Consider the following 18,037-nt stretch of genomic DNA (forward strand, 5'->3'; position numbering starts at 1 on the left):
GACAGACAGACAGACAGACAGACAGACAGACAGACAGACAGACAGACAGACAGACAGACAGACAGAACAGAGTACTATCCTGTGGTCACCACCAGGCATTACAGATCCACTGTGGTTCATATCATGTGACACGGCTGATGCGAGCCTCTCCATCCTTCTTCCACACCTCTGGCAGACAGGCCTGTCTGTCTGCTGAATGTAGCCTAGCATGCAGGAGGCTGAAGAGAAGGGGGGGGGGCTACTATGAAGTATGAAACAAACATCAGCCTGCTCCGCCCCTACAGCTTGGTGACTGCCCGTCGCAATAACAACCAATTAGAGTCGGGATTCATGAACAAATGCAGCATTCCCAGAAGGCCTCACTTCCCCCGCTTCAGTCTCTTCAGCTGAGCTCATTGTTGACCATGAAAGGAGGTAATTTAAGCCAATTGAATGACTACGCAATGAGTCACCCTGCATGCGGTGAGTGCAAACATTGTGGGATTACGAGCGAAGGACCACAGAAAACTCTGCTTATCTGCCATTCACTGCTCAGGTTACAAAAATCTCCATCCTCCAAACTCATGGTGACACTACTGTGACATGGTTGTCACAGGCCTTAAGGAAGGGGCGGTGCCAAGCTCTCACACTCACTCACTCCCTCACTCAATCACTCTCTAAACGTGAGATCATGGCCACAGGGCCGTCAGCATTTCAGGACATTAGTTGGGGAGAGAAACTCTCAAAATAGCTCTGACCTAATGAGCATTTTAGAAAAGCAGAGGCAAAAGTAGTGAGCGGGGACTGGGGAGTGTGGATGACGTTCCAGCTAGGCAAGGAGAGTGAGTGTGGCATTCCTAGCATTTCGGAACACGCATGTTTTCCCCCCACAGGGTCGAACAGAGCAACTAAGACATGTAAAATACCGCCGGGCATAAATCAGGTGTCCTCTCTAAACACCGGCAGAGGTTAGACAAGCTGACATCACGCACTGAATGTCCCATCCATCACACACTGCTGAGGCATACAGTTAGGAGAGTAGGGCCAACAGAGAGAAACTCCAGCCACAAATGATTCCCACCCAGCAGGTTTTAACCAATACAGCTGCACAAGGGCTAGGGGTGAGTCACCAGTGTGCAAATTGGCATAAAAGGCCAGGTAAACATATCCTTTGGTTTACATGGTCATCAAGTGGGGTCAGCACAGAAATTCCACTTTTGCAGGATCCTTTGAGGGGTTCCTGGCAGAGGAAATGAGTCAGGGTCGCGTGACGCCTGTGTGAAGTCCTGGAGCCAAGAGATACCCTGTATGGGGCTCTGGAGTTCCTGGTCATCATTTCTGGGCCCAAATTCCCCTTTGGGCATATTTTGGCACAGACAATGGCGACTGGCCAAACAGCACAATAATATGAACTGTAAGAGAAACAACCACATTGCCACGGGAACTTTTGCTTGCACAAAACCTTCATGATCCACAGTTTCAACATATTAAACAGAATTAAAATTACAGTACCAACAAATTGTCAGGCAATGACAGTAGCTTGTTCTGTAGTGGAGATGAAACCAGCAACTGCAGGCAGACTGTTCATTGTGAATTATATAAAAAAGGTCATTGTCCTGGAAGGTGTTTGCTAATTCAACAGAGCAGGAGGACAGTAATTAAGGTTACCCTAACACTAAACAAAGAACTGGAAAAGAGGTGTTTTTTTTTCTCACCAATGCCAAGCTGCAACACAAATGTACTATCTATTCTACAGTATAGTTTCATTATAGCCTAAATAAAGTTACTCACCACCCGACGTTGCACAACGCGACATGCCTCACCATGTTTCAACTTCTGAGCAACTTTATTGGACGGGTTAAGGACCTGCCAAACTTCGACACCATACTGCAGATGTAATGAGCAGTAAAGTATTATGGTACAGAAACAAGCACATGGGTATTCGTGCGTGCACCCACTAATAGCATGCAGCTGCAGTGCAGTTTGTAAACCCAGCTAGCCTATACTAGGGCATCAGAGGAACGCACAGCCTCTAAAAGATCTAACACTATTGACGTCTGTCTGTTGCACTGCTGTCTGCACCCTAGCCAGATGAAGACTGGGAGAAAAACGTCACCTAAAGCACAGGCTTTCAGAAGCAGATTGGAATTTAATCTCATCTCTTGCGAGCCTTGTACTTTTCCACTCGGGCCTGAGGCAGGCTCTCTTTCCCTCCTTTCTCTCTCTCTCTCTCTCTCTCTCTCTCTCTCTCTCTCCCCCTGGTAGAAGAACCCATGCCTTCCTATGACAGGGGTTGCTTATACCAACTCTACTAATATGAGGACCAACTCTATCATTTCCATGGTATTTTATGGAGTGTGGGACATTTAATATTGTATACTGTAAATGCAGTTTATTTATTATGGTCCAAGTGCAGCGGGCCAAGCAAGGACCCTAAAATATCCTGTTGTTTTTTGGCACCCTATTCCTAATCCCTATATGTTACTAATGTTTACTTTTATTTTGTATATTCTTAGCTATATCTCTTTTATTCTTATTTATTTCTTATCTTGTGTTTCTAACTGCTTACCGCCATGATAACTGAATCAATAAAGCGCTATAGTTCTATTTATACTTCACACGATGGGGTCGAAGGCTGATCTATCCAAGCGTAAGAGTTGTGAGTTTATGGATCGGCTATTTTAGAGTATAAATTGGGCATTACACATCGCTGTCATGATAATGCAGTGGGAGTAGAAGACTGGAGTTGGACTTGCTGACGTGCATGTCCTCACACCTGTGAGAAGTTTCTGCTAGTTCTCTTTTAGTGAGGGATTCCTTCTTTGATTACGTAACTGGCATGTAGTTTTCGGAAAACTCATCTGGACGGGTTGTGTCCCAAATTCCAATTAGTGTGCTGTTTAAAAGCAGGAGTTCTTAAACTAAACTTTAGTGTCAAGGACCCCCAAATTGATATGTATTTGGCCGTGGACCCACATCTGAAAATGTTTTGTACTTTTACTCAAGTACATTTTCAATTCCATACTTTTACTTGTAAGGAAGTAGTTCTACATTGCAGTATTGGTACTTTTACTTAAGTAAAACAATTGAGTACTTTTTACAACATTGCTATCTATCAAGACAGAATCAGATAATACCAAGCTCTCTGGTCAGGAGTAAACCTATATAATTAGTGTTGCAAGCAGAGCTTTTGAGTGCAGAAAAAAGAACAGATAATTGACAAAGTGACCTGTGAATGTTGCACTCACAGGAAAAGCATCACAAGCAGCGGGTTTTCTGCTACTTCCTGTCTGTTAAACCACATTCACAAGAACATTTTTCGGTGTAAGAGTGGAAAGTTCTTTCTACTACCCATTTCCTCGTAACACAACATCCTTAGTATGTGTTTGTAACACTTTACATTTAACCTCAATAAAGATATATAAATAAATAAATTATCACTGCAATCAAAGCTACAAATAATATAAGAATTCTAATGATAATGCATAATGTTACTACATAGTATTATGACTAACTTGTTTAGATATTTAATTTGAGTTTGATGACTAAAGAAACCACATCTTTTGCGTGCGTAAGCCCTGGCTGAAAGCATGTTATAGTGCTGTTGATGTACAGTATGTAGAATAGATCTGAAGTGCATGGTGAAGTGCAGATTAGACCAGGCCACATTATTTAATTTTAAAAACTACACGAGTGAAGATCCTCACTCATCTTTCTAACATAAGCAAACTCTACAAAGGAAACAAAATGGGCCCCTCAAACCCACACCTGCCATGTGCACATCCCCACAACGCCTATCGTGATAGATGCACACACAGACAACCATACCATTTCTCTGACTGCATGAGCTGAACTACAAAACTCAGGCTCAGTGAAAATGTTTTACAGTAGTTCTAAGAAGAACGTATGAAGTTCCTGTAACACAATGCTCAAAGTTGTGCAGTGTGCAAAAATAATCCACCCGCACCCCCAAATAAATGTTTATCTTCCATGAGAGGTTCTGCAAATGGTGCACAAAAGCGAATACTATACATACATTGAAGTATAAAATGCTTTGCATTGCTCTGTGTTAGAAGATGAAAGCAACAGGTGCAGGCTAAGATTGGATATCCATCCAAACACAGAGTGATACTAGTGCAAATGCTATAAAACATAACAAGTCCTGTATAACTTGCAATCATTATTACACTACTATATCAATATCAGCTCTGTGTGGGCTGCTAGTCCTAATCAATGCATTATTACAGTAAAACAAGTTTTTTTTTTGTATCGCCCGTGGATATAGTCTTTTTTTCACAACTAACCCCAGCTCACAGATATAGCCTATTCATCAGAACAACCCCCTGTAGCCTATTTCTATTATGTGGCAAGAGGCCACATGCTACAGATAGGAAGAACAATTTGAGTTGTGAAAACAGGACAGGAAATTGCAGCAAAGTTCTAGAACAGACATCTGTCTCTCTCACAGTTTGGCTTGAGCCAACACAGTATACTATTTTATATAATGCTACCGTGAACCCGGTCGCGTGGCTCCTTACAGGTCTGTGACTCTTGGACCCTTTACGGGTCCAGTTACTGGTCCATGTGGTTCCATTTGTACACTCTCAGAGTTATGGGCTCCTTGAAATTAACAAGTTTGAGAAGCACTGGTTTATTAGTCATCAAGGTTTTAAAAAGAATGCATGTGGTATTGACAATGCACATCCCATAGCAGGGAAGCTGAAGTATTAGCGCCACCTCTCTATCCAAAAACCTTAGCTTGAAAGATGGCCTGACACTGAAACCTAATGAACTGGCTGCATTGATTACATAATATGGCAGACAAGATCACAAGATCACAGATAACTCAGCAAGTACCATTTGAAAAGCACACACGTCTCTCTATTGTGTTCTTTTTAAATTGGTATTATTATTTATTTTAATTTTAAGTCAATTAGGGGTGTAACTGATGACACGCTTCTTTTCTCATCATTTTCCCCTTCAGCAGCTCCCAGGTCTTTGTAGTTTTGACAGAGTAGCCTGACAGACACAAAGGCAAAGGCATGCACGTCTCTTTCCGAATCCTTTCCCTCAGAAATATTTCAAATGCTTCTTTTTTACTCTCCTTGTGTTTTGGCTGCTATGTGGGAACAATTTGATGCATGACCAGACTGGAAAAGTAAAACATTCTCCATTTCAGTATACCTCAAGTACCCAGTTCAACTATTAAACATAGTAAACAAAACCACTATAAGTCATTATAAGCCTTTTCTTTTTATCCACCACTTTGCTAAAGCGGTGCCTGTACCTGGTTGTGAAATAGAAGCACTCGTGCTATCTTGTGCACACATTCACACGCCCATCTCTGATGTGTTTACATTCATTCCAATGCTGACATGTCACAGCACAGGTTAACGGCAGCAGGGGAAAACCATGCCCCGAAAATACCAGCACAACACTAACCATGGCATTCCTGACACTTTCCAAATATGTCCCTCACTGTGCCAAATGTATTGCCTGAATTCTACATCTATCACATTAACCTGACTGGACAAGTTAGTCTCTGTTAAAATTCAACATTCTCATGAAATTCTAATTTAGGAGACGTACAAGCTGTACAAGCTCACAACATGTCTTGATGTGACACGTTGTGAGCTTGTAGATCATCTATTTCGACCACACGATACTGCCACGTATAAAATAGGGCTTGATTGTTTTAAATGGGGCGTGCCAAGTGATTCTTTCATTGCGGGAGGCAGTATGATAGCATGCCAGGCATGTCTTGGTGAGATGAAGCCTTTAAATGTCAGGGTTCCTTCTGTGGGTGAGGTTGCGAACGAATGAGCGAACGGGGACTGGGCTGTTCTACAGCAGGGTACATACCAAACAGGTCTGGACACAAGCAGGCTAATGAGTCGACCCGTAGTCAGGCATGCAACTGCAATATGTACCAGACAACACGCCTACAGAATGTGCAGGGCGTAGATTCTTGGGGAGATGAAATCATCTCTCTCTGAGGAGCATTCTATCTTCTCTCCTGAGCAATGAGCATCTTCTCACACACTATAAGTTAAAGATTTCCTCAACCACATCAACGCTAGCATCCCTATTCCAGGCATGTCATAACAGGCAAACATTTGGCAGAAATAGGCACATTTTTGGCAAAAATAACACGGTATCTACAAGCTCACATGCCACAATGTGAGAATGTGTTGTATGCTTGTTGTATGACTATGTTCGGCATGTAGTGGGAAAGTGAAGCTGGCCAACGAGAGCCCCATTGAGGACTCTGGTCAACAAAGTATGTAGGGTAGCCTATAGTGTCCTTGGGTTTTTGAAAGACGCTATATTAATTAATGTTCTTATTATTATTATTAAATCAACCTTCAAAGGTGTTTAAAATAAATGCATTTTGGCACGTTTACTGCACTTCCTCAAGCTGTACATAAAGAAAATGGAGTGAAAGAACTACAATTTGGCAATGTTGGTCATTTATCAAGCTTGTGGGTGGGCAGCAAATAATCACCAAATCATCTCTTCCCAACTGATCCCCTCTCAAGCAGCCTCTCAGATAGGACCACTCACAGATAATTGAGTCTCTTCAGGAGAGTTTATCTAATTTCACACAATGGCTACTAGGTTAGTGGGGTATAAGGTACCTTCAGCCAACGTTTCAATCTAATCTCAAAGCCAGTAAAAGTGTGCCTCGTTCATGGACATAAAGGCAGAAGTGACGAGTCATTGCATTTGGTGACGTCAGGATACACACCCCTCGGACAGCATCGGAAACAAAGCAGTTAGACTATGTGACTGAACTAACCAGGCCAGAATACCATCCACCCATGCAGTCATGAAAGATGTTGAGTATTGCACGCCTAAGGTGTTACAGCATTACCAGTGCCTCAGTCACTTCTGTCATCACATCATATGATGTATGCTGGGGAAAGTGCGCTTGCTTGCTTGCGTGTGTGTGTGTGTGTGTGTGTGTGTGTGTGTGTGTGTGTGTGTGTGTGTGTGTGTGTGTGAGGCATGTGTGGCGCATGCATGCATGCAGGCACAGGCAAGGGGTGTGGGGCTAGGATTTTGCTGACTAAACAATATTTTACCACATTTTATCATACAAACACTGACAATAAATACTCAAGGCAGGGCTGTCCCCTAATAGTCAATTAATCGATAACACTTTATTATTTGGTTAGTGTTTTTGTTTGTGCTTTTTTTTCCAGGAACATCGCTTGTAAACTCAAAATATGACCATTTCATTCTGCCAGCTATAACTTTTCATTGTAAAATCAACAATAGAAAGTTCAGTTCTCCTTCTCAACCTCACCAACATGAAAAGGTTGGTCTCCGCATAATAGATTCATAGATAGATGAATTACTTAAATCATTAGTAAATCATTAATTAGCCGACAGATCCCTAAAAACACCATGTGCCAACTCTAGGAATTGCTTTAGTTAAGGACAGACAACAACTCATTAAATAGAGTCCTTAACTAAAGCAATTCCTAGAGTACAATACCCCGGCTAATGCACAATGAGCATGTCCGTAACAAATTGTGTTACGGACATGCTCATTGTGCATTAGCCGCGGTATTGTTTGTGGATGTACAGACCAGGCCAGGGGGAGAACAGCAACGTGTACACTGAGTACAGGTCAATATTTGAGAAGGTTTTATGAAATGGGTCGTTTGTTTATGACAGGCTAAGCAAAGGGGAAGGTATACCATCACTGTAGTAGATGAGGATAATAAAGCAAAGAGATGGCCTTGCTAAGAACGCTTATATAAGAAAACATTTGCATGATGTTACTGGTTAACCTAGAGGGAACCAAAAGTAAAAGAGTTGGACAAAAATAAATAAATAAGAGGTATTAGATTATGGTGTATAAATTACATGCCAGTAGATATATATTTTTTCTCTGTTTGCATAATACAATCTTACATTTGAATGAAGAGAGCATAGAAGCATTTCTCGGTGGGGAGGGGCGGGGGGGGGGCTTGGCTTATGCTGTTCTGATGGGAATCACGATGCAAAACGAATACTGTAGGTAAACAAGGAGTGGCTGTTGCTAGGCAACAGGCGGAGGGAGAGGGCTCATAAAGTAGACTCAGTGATATGAGCAGGCAGGAGCAGGTGGGCTTCATTCACTACAACAAAGCCTTGTATGTTTGAAAGGACCAGCAGCACGCCACGTCTGATAACTATTGAGTATATGTCCAGTGGTGGTGGACTACACTGAAAGTAGTAAAGTACATTCACTCAAGTACTGCGGTATTGTTACTTCTTGAGTATTTAAGAGGTTCAATAGTCCACGACATCCCAGTCAACTATTGTACCTTTTCAGGCTTTTCTGCTATAATTATTATAATTATTTGTAGATTTAGATTACTTTTTTTTTAAATATATATTCTTTATCCCACGATTTTGTAACCCATTTTTCACCCCTGTGTCAATTATCTAATGTGATCCTGGGCTCTACACACCCTCCGCCAACCTAGTCCCCATATATGGGGGACATGGAGAGAGCAACGGAACTCATGCTTCCTTCATGCCTGAGTGTCCAAGTTGCTCCTGGTTGGACGTAGCGAGTGGAAGGAACACGTTATTCCAACCAGTTCCTTTCCCCTCCATCAGGCGCCCCGGATGGCCAGGGGGAGGCAGTTTAGAGACCAGGATTACTGCATGTTTTTTGTGAGGGTACCTACCATAGGGGACACGGGGAGAACAGCACCCACAGCGTTCCGAGCGGGAATCGAACCCAGGACCCTCTAGCTGTGAAGCGACAGCACTACCAACTGTAGATTACTATTACAAAATATACACCAATGTTAATGGCCGACCTAGCCGACCTAGCCGAACAAAAGAGCATTTTAGTACTTTTACTGTGGTATTTTAAATACATTATTTTGCACTTACACAAATAAATATTTCTATACAGGCCTTTTATTTGTAACATACTGTGGTATATAGCTAGCCTGGTTAACCACTCCACCTTGAAAACATGTCATGTGATTTGAAGGGGGAGTGGTTAACCTGGCTATAGTATATAGCTACATTTACTTCAATAATAAATCAGAGTACTTCCTCTACCACTGACTATGCCTCTTCCACACTGTCCCTAGCTGGCCATTAAACCACATTAACCCTGGCGTCCCATGTCTTGTGGCTCTGTGGCCCTCTGCCAGTTGAATACTGCTGATATAAGCTCAAAAACAGATTAGGCCTATGTGTTTCGTTTATACTCTAATATATATATAAGAGTCTTCAAATTAGCCAATCTACAAGCTCACAACACGGTACATCCATCGCAATTGGGCCTTGTGAGATTGAAGATTGATTGTTACACGAATCTACGATATGTCAGACTTGTACATATTAAATCGGCAGCTTATCAGCAGCGATTTCTTGACTTTCAACCATTATTCTTCTCATTAGAAAACATCGTATTCTAATCATGTGTGGTTTTGTTTTCGTTACAATTACGTTATAGTGAAGCACATGTTACTATCGTTCCCCCAGTAATGTGAGTTCAGACACAGCAGCCTAATTTAGTCAATTTAAGGGAAGTGAAATGACTGTTTTTGGTGTGAATGGGGAAGAACTAGAGCAGAGATACAATATAGTCATTAACCCATTTAGACCTGAAAAACACTTTCCAAATCCTAGCCTACGTTTTCTGAAAAACTTCCAAATTTGAGTAAAAACTAAATAACACAATTGTCCCGGATTGAAAGGTATAACAATGTATAGGTTGAACGGGTCTAAATATGAAGCTATATGAAGATGAATAACCGTTAAAAGTTTCCATTGTGGTTTCACATTATAATAAGATGATTTTCCAAAGGAGAGAATAGGCCTCCATGTGATTCATGTCCTGTATGTGATATGTTCACAATGCTGCTCAACATCAATGAATGTCAATATCATATTATTAATTACAGTTGAATATGTAATGCAGTGTGTGTGTGTGTGTGTGTGTTCTTATTTTTATAACAAAACACCTTTTGTGTGCAGTTCACACAAAAGGTGAATTTAAGCACATGTTGTACTTGTATTACACAACATACACTGTGAGGGGTCTTTAAACTGCTTTATGGAAACGTGTTAGCCTGGTCAGAAACAGCTGTCGTCTACATATTAATCAAAGCAAGATGATTTATATCACTGTCACATTAAGGCCAGTAGACAATATTAACATCTGGTGAAATTACAGTAGCACTGTCTGTGTCTATCAACCATTCATCTTGTGATTGTCTTGCTGCCATAGTGGTGAATATCATCAATACTATGTGGATTGTTTTTGGTTCCCATTGAAGACTTTTCTTTCTCTTTCTAACATTTTTCAGCTTGCGATTGCATTTCCCCGTCTTTCTTCAACATTTGCTCCCACCACACTGGCCACACGTGACATCTAGGCCTATACTTCTGTGTAACGTGATCATCTTTCTCATACTCCGGATACTAGAGAGGCACATGTGGTTTAAACCTGAGTCCATTTACTGCATCTTAGGTGTGAAGAACATGGAGGGTTCTTAACCTTTCACTACCATCGAATTTGAGAAGGAGCGATTAGTTTCAAAGATCTGAAAACAACTGAAAATAGAGGTTAAAATATGTAGCCACATTAACATACTCATTAAAACACCACCAAATGTAATCCATCTGGACACCTTATATATTCTGACGGCAGCAATTTTGCTTTTAAATCATATTCTTGGGGTGACGGGATTCCACATTAGAGGAATCTAACCAGGAAAGCTTCAGTGAGGCAGGGGCTCAATGGAACAATTGATTTTTTTAATTTTGCCATGGTGAATAGGGATAGATTATTAATTGATTATTTTATAAACAAATCGATAATTAATTATCTATTAAATTGATTTGTTCAATTACCTGTTGCATACCCAAACTCTTATCCAGACACAGGTCACAGTGTGACAAAAATCCAATTGAAAACTGCTCTAAAAATCCATCACATGGCAATAGTTTACTAGCACATGTAGACTAGACTTCTATAATAATATCGGAAGTGACAACATGAGACATTTGCATGAGAACCAAAGTATTAGCGAGGCAGCTTATCAAAGCTAATTTCACTGCTGTGAGGCAATTTGACCCTAATTTTTTCTTTGCTCCACGTTACCTCATCCAGGGTGGAACTGGTGGAACTGGAAAGAAAAACAGTGGTGGCGTGAGCATGGCATGAGGCTAAAAGTGGGCAGTGACTCAGGAGGGAGAGCTTGGAATCTGAACGTTCCCGGTTCAAACCCTGGATTCCGCCTGACTGCGTGTAGATTAGAAGGGTCCTTGAGCAAGACTACTGGACCCCTCCAGCCCGATGAGCAAGTTGGTGTGTTTCCCCTGCCATCAGTGTGTGAGTGTGTGAATGTAAAGCACTGTGCTGTAAAAATGAAGTAATGCTAGCCTGTTGCTCGAGGAGACATGCATGTACCACCCTGTCCAGGTGGCAACTCCACATGTGTTGGCCATAAAGAAACCTACATACTGTATACCTACTGATTTTGCACAACCCTGTTTAAAAAACAAATTCAAAGTATGTCTACATAATTAAAAGAATTGTACAAGCTTGATTTTTTGGGGGGGAAGAATGGAGAACGTAGGGTACACAAGAACGCTTAATCAAGACCGGAAAAAGCACAGTACGCATGGCATGTTTGATCTAAAATGCAAGGTAGGCTTCTTGTGATTTATTTTAGAGGCTGCCTCAGCAATCGGTTTTACACCATTCCACTGTTCTACTACTACTACTACTACTAGTATTGTACCTTGGACCCCGTCATCATTCTCCAGCACCGCAGAGTACAAACCAATGGCTGTCACGATACATGGTGTTACAGTGGGGCATTATGTGAAATATGCAATAAATGTTGAATATACTACAACTCATTTTTAAATTGCTTAAAAACTGGTATGTGTTTAGAAGAAAAGATGTTTGCTTGCATTCTCCTCCTGTTCCCAGGCCAGAATTAGCACCCTTGTCGACATGATATGTTGCATAACCAGAAGTGTTATCAAAAGGTGTGACCTGATATAACGTAATAGCTCTCTCTCTCACTCTCTCTCTCTCTCTCTCTCTCGAACATGAACATGGACACACAACTGCCCAGGGCTTTGATATGCAGTCGGGTAACAAGACTACTCGCCCCGTTTCTGTTTTCCTCCCAGAATTTTCCCCAGTGAGGGGTGGGAGAGGCTGGACAGCAGACGGCTGGACTTTGAATTTCTCTAACTATAAACTTTCATGACAGCAGAACAGCCTAAGTACAAATATAATTTATGAAAAGCTACTACAGTGAAGTCTGTTCACAGAAGTTGTTGTAGGATATGTGGGGATTATCTGATGAGGTACCATTTGAGGGGGCAAAACCTTACATATACTAAATAATACTAAATTGTTTATAGGTTCAATATAAGTCAAATAATATAGCTTTTCCACAGCAGTATCTTTTTATATTTTCCAAAAAAGAATACAAACAGCCAATAGCATATTACAAAGTTATCCCCCTCACTGGGGAAGATTCCGGGAGGAAAAACTGGCAAGCACCGGGGCGAGTAGTCCGACAGGGGGAGGGATAAGTGTGTGTTTGGGGGGCACAGATGGGCTGGCAGACTAATAGCAGGGAAAGTTGTTTATGTGATAAACTGTTGATTAGTCTTGGCTCAGCTGCTAAGGACACATTCAATGAAATGAAACAATGTCATGAATGTGAGTATGACATATTTCATGTCAATTATCATTTCTGTCTCTCTTCAAAATGAAATATTAGAATATAGGAAGAACATCTTTACACTCCTAACCAAACAGACTATTCAATATGCAGGACTGTGGTCTTTCTTTCGCACTTAGGCCAAAAACAACACTACCAACAACAGACAAATCCATTTCAGTTCAGTTCAGAGGAGATAGGATCGAGAGCATCACTGCTCTTGTGACTGAAATCGAGATGATTCTTATTTTACATGATTGTGAGCTGCCTGAAATGCCTTTGTTTAGCTCCTTGGTTCAGATGCTGTCATCCTATCTAGTATCTACTACCTTGGAAGAAAGGACTGCTAGTCACAGCATGTTCTTTCTGCAGGACAGTTGCAACACTGAAAGCAGTTTGTATCATCTGTTGCTTAATGGATGTTTCTTTAAATGTTATTTATCCAGGGATGGTTTACTGACTCGCAATCACGTTAGTTTTTTCAGCACCGCCCTGTATTACATGCACACAGCAGTTGCAGTTAAAGTATCTTGCACAACCTGTACCTCACAAACATGGATGTTGAAGGAGGGGGGAGCATTTGAACCGACCCAGTCAATGACCAGCATCTCCAATCTTTACACAACTTCTGATGCCAAAAACATAAGCTACAGGTATTTTAAATTGGTATGTACTGTATGAGAAAATGCATAGACAGACAGATGCATAGACAGACAGACAACAACACATTCACTCCAAACCCCCAAAACAATATGACACCCGCCAAGCAACACATCAAAAACAGGATTTACAGACCCAAACCTTTGCACATAACGTGGGAAGCTTTTTCAATCTGAGAAATATTACACAATAGAGGGAGCGTTTTATTGTGTAATGTTTCTCAGATTGACAAATGGTTTTCCTTCCAACTTCCTTTAAATTTTGAATCTTAAAGCTTCTGATCTTGAACCAATGATGCAACATCTGTCGTCTGAGTTAATCTCAAAATTCTGGAAGGCTATTCAGTTCAGCTTTCATTCCATTGGCTGTCTGCAAACCAGGGGTGTAGAGTTCAGCCAAGCTCTATGTGACGATATTACTTATTATACATTTGAAATATTAGGTGTCCAAAACCCCAACCTTAACTTTCAGCCCAGTGACAAAATAAATAGGGGAGGCACGCGGTCCACCCTAGGATTATTAGACCAAAAGATTTATGTAACCCTGATCTCAGACATTTGTGGAGGGAGGTTCATTGTCCACGCAATTATGACAAGCCTGCTGCTTACTGCATAAAATATACACGCTGCGAATGCATTTGGAAATTAGCCACACAATGCCACCAGAAGACCAAGCCGCTGCATTAACGGGCTGATACAGAATGTCAACTAAACAACGAGGTAGATGTGTTGCATCTCACTGCCATACGTAACACGTATGAATAGTCAAGAGTCAAGGAACATGCTTGATCCAGTGATTAAGCATTCTGAATGTCTGTGGTTATTTTATGCCAGGCATGTGCTGATTAACTCCACTGCACCTCCTCCTCCTTCAACTCCCTCTTCTTAGCCATGCCTAATGAGCTAATTACAGACTCAGATGTGTTGACTTTGTATTGAAAGAGGAGCCAGCCTGACACCCAGCCTCCCTTTCTTTGTCAGCCTTTATGTCCTCGGTATGACACATTGAAACAACCCCTGACAAACATGGTACCCTGGGAGTGATTTGCCAAGGGCTATAAAATCCACGCCTTTGTTGATTTTATTATAATCCTTAATCCTTAATCATTTTAGGAGCTTGACCGATGACAGATTTGAGTGTCATATGCTGATACGGATTGTGGAGAGTCGTGAATTGATATCATTTTGAAAAACCTTAAGTTTCAATTTAACATGTAAGTAAACAAATAACTGTAGTATACGAGTAATATAAAGAACATCTAAAATAGCAAATCCACAAGGTCACGAATCACGATGCAACGGGGTGTGAGTTTTTATTTGGCATGGCCAAAATACAGTCACCAAGGGTAATGTGGATGAAAATCGGGACACATCGGCTGCATACTACAAAAAGTAAAATAATGGCCAATACATCAGCCAAACTGACCAGGCTCTATCCCAGACAGGGTTTTCTAAATGGCATCCTAAGAACATCCCTCCCAGGTTTGTTTTACCTTGATTGTATCCCTATGCTCCCAGGGTGTAGATGTCATGGACAAAGCTCAAAGCTCTGAGGCTCCAGGGCCTAATTTACAATCCAAATCAAGGTGGGCGCACAGTATGGTTAGAAAGTTAGGCCAAATGCAAACTCATACCTGTCAGACACAACAGAGCTAGTATTCACCACCAACAAGGATTTACCTGGGACATGAGGCTGATGTGAAACACATGAATAGAAAAGGAACACATTTCTGCTAAGCTTTGTAAATGTTTCAAACCTAAAAGTGGCCTAGTATTGTATCCTAAGGCATGGCCAAATTCACGTTTCTCTGAAAAAGCAAGCTCAACTTGACTTTCTGGGCATAAGATATCGTCAATTAGTTTAAACATTAAGGTATATCAAGACACATTCAATCAAAACTACCTGGCCTGTAAATGGTAGGCCTGGTTGGCGCTCTTTGCACTGTCTATAATGCATTCAATAAAAACTGGGTGTGATACATGAGGGTTGCTCAAACGCACCATGTTTGTTCAGTGATATGTGCACAATGTCTTGTGTGGACCACAAGTTCGTCAGTGCAGAGTGGATTTCTGGTGAAACAGGAAGCATGCTTTTTATCTCTGCTGCACTGAGCAACTTTTAGAAACAGGAACGCAACAACATGGGCCACACTATTTTAACTCTTTGATGGAACATTCAAACTTGGAGGGAAAGTGAACTAGTATACAATATTACAAGCATATTGCACATTGAGGCAGCAGAACACAATTGCTTAGTCTTGCTAGTGAATTACAATGAAAACCTGCTCATCTAGATTACTATGTAGATGAACAACATTCTACACTGATGACTGAAGATGTTTTGATGGATCAGGCAATGATTGCCTGATTCCAATGTAAGGAGAGGAACTAATAGCTTTCCTTTACTAAAGCTGATGAGCTGATGTGATGACAAAATTGGCATAATTAAGTATTACTACACCATATGAAATGCACATGTGGCGTGGCTTGGTCAGGGGGCTTGCAAAACATTGTTCCCTCCCTTGTTATAACACGCCATATAAGGCAATGACTCACAAGAGAAAAGCAACACTAAGACCTATCAAATATGTTATTTTATTTCACACCACATGCTCAGTGATATGGAAATTTGGTATACTTGCTCTTAAAATTCAATTGCATGCATTCTGTTAATTTAGTTATAGGTCAAGAGATAAAACCTTGAGGTGATTGCATTAAAGGTGACATTGATATTGATGGAGATGAAACCTATACGCACTAAAAGTTCAATTTGCATACATTAAATATCACAGTAACTACATTGTAGCAAACATTTCATAAGATCACACATAAGTGAATCGTATTAAAACATCTAAACAAAACATGCAGTCAACTGTGGTGATATGGAATACCATGACTTGCAGGTTCTCTAACTAAGTAACTTCTGCTTTATCGGTTTGCATGGCTCATGGATTATATACAACTTCATTTAAAGACAACTTCTAGTAGCACAGTTGGAGTCGCTTGTATATCCAGCAGCTTAAACCATATAGAGCATATATGAAAAGATCTTCTTGGCACTAACCTCAAAGGCAGAGAACTTGGGCGTCAGGATCCATAATAACAGTAGAAAACAGAGTCAGATCTAAAAAATACCAAAATAATACAAAAATTTAAAAAAAGAATGAGAAAAATAGATGACAACGGCGAATGGGGATATAATCCAAGGTGTGTCTCCAGAGAGCGCAGAGGGGGGAGATGTGTGTGTGGACCACTGGACAGCCCCACACCTCTCAGTCACAGCAATGAAACCAAACTAGCAAGGTAGGAGGGGGGATAAGGAGAAGAAAAAAAGAGAACGCAATGGCTGCTGTGCTGTTTGAAACAGAAAAGGGAGAAGTGTAGTGAAATAACTTGTCCTCTCCCTATGAGTCACGCAGCACTGCCGCCATTGGTAGGGGAGCCCTGGGGCACAGAGCCTGCACCTGGCCAATCAGCGACCAGCATGGGCCCCCGCATGCAAATCCTTTCAGGTGAGTCCTGCTGCAGCCAGGGGATTGGCTGGGTGACGGTGCTGGGGGAGGGCAGAGCGGACAGGTCCAACCAGAAGACCACACCCTGCAGCACAGTGGAAGACAGGTTTCTGCCGCTGCGGGGGAGGCGGGGTGCGTACGAAAAAAAAGAAAAACACATTGGGACAGGTATGCATCCACTTTAGACTTTGACCTTATTTAGCAGCGTGAATGAGATCATTAAAGAAGCTGACTTGAGGGCATTGGAGCTCAAGGCTGTAGAATCCCTCCCAATAAAATAAAAAAACTGAAGCCTTTTATGTTCACAGTGGGAGGTACTACTAAGTATAGTCTGACTATAAAGACGCAACACAAAGTCCTCTCACCTGACCACACTTCACTGCATGTAGCCCCACAGTACCTGCAGCATTCCCACAACTCCTCATCAACCACAAGGCAGGCTGTAATGCATCATCACAGAGGCCAGTGATCACAAACAACAGGCTCCTATTAGGAACAACGGTTAAGTGATCAAACTACCGGTATGCAATTCAAGCAACCAGGTGTGCGCACGCATTGAAACTGTTATTACGTTGTTATTATTATTCTCAAATATGAATTTCAATCTGGGACTGACTTGTCTGTCTGTCTGTCACTCTCTCTGGTCAAACTGTTTCAAACTGCTCACCACCACCACCTTCTCTTCTCTTCCTGTGAAGCTTGTGTCACCACCATTGTGCCAGTTAGCTGTCACATGATAAGCATCTTCACCATAAATGATACCACTAACAAAACAGGAAGTGGTGATCTGCAGTGGATAGTTAGCATTTTTACTGTGTGTGTGTGTGTGTGTGTGTGTGTGTGTGTGTGTGTGTGTGTGTGTGTGTGTGTGTGTGTGTGTGTGTGTACCCTTCCATTTGGCAGAAAGAAAACAAATCCACAAAAGTATCACCTGATATGAGAAAAGAAAAAACTGAACCCCGGTGTAAGAGAATTTAAGCTAATCTCAGACCTTAAGAAAACAGAATGTTAGAGTAGTGCAACGGTTGTCGGAATTATTATTTAAAAATGAGAAGCAGATCTCTGTTACTGCACTAGCTACTCCTAAAAATTGGTCTGGCAGGGCTGTTTTCTGGCCTTGCTGTGAGGGGAGACCAATGCTAAGCTAGTTCCACCCATCAGGGAACTGCCGCAATTT

General features: G+C 41.5%; 1 protein-coding gene across 5 annotated transcripts in view; it reads right to left on the reverse strand.

The window, feature by feature from the left end:
• Nucleotides 1-18,037, reverse strand: part of elf1 (E74-like ETS transcription factor 1) — a 56,766-nt gene that overhangs the window by 21,661 nt on the left and 17,068 nt on the right. For 2 of the 5 annotated variants that reach the window (XM_080773887.1, XM_080773886.1), the window contains one exon: nt 16,413-16,976. The exons of 2 other annotated variants lie outside the window; for them this stretch is intronic. The gene's annotated coding sequence lies outside the window, so the exon portion shown is untranslated. Of the gene's footprint in view, nt 1-1,770; nt 1,860-16,412; nt 16,977-18,037 lie in introns of those variants that run through there. One more of the 5 variants, XM_080773890.1, reaches the window with a different exon arrangement.

Source organism: Protomyctophum bolini, assembly GCF_963924005.1.
Source record: "Protomyctophum bolini genome assembly, chromosome: 10".
Taxonomy (NCBI): domain Eukaryota; kingdom Metazoa; phylum Chordata; class Actinopteri; order Myctophiformes; family Myctophidae; genus Protomyctophum; species Protomyctophum bolini.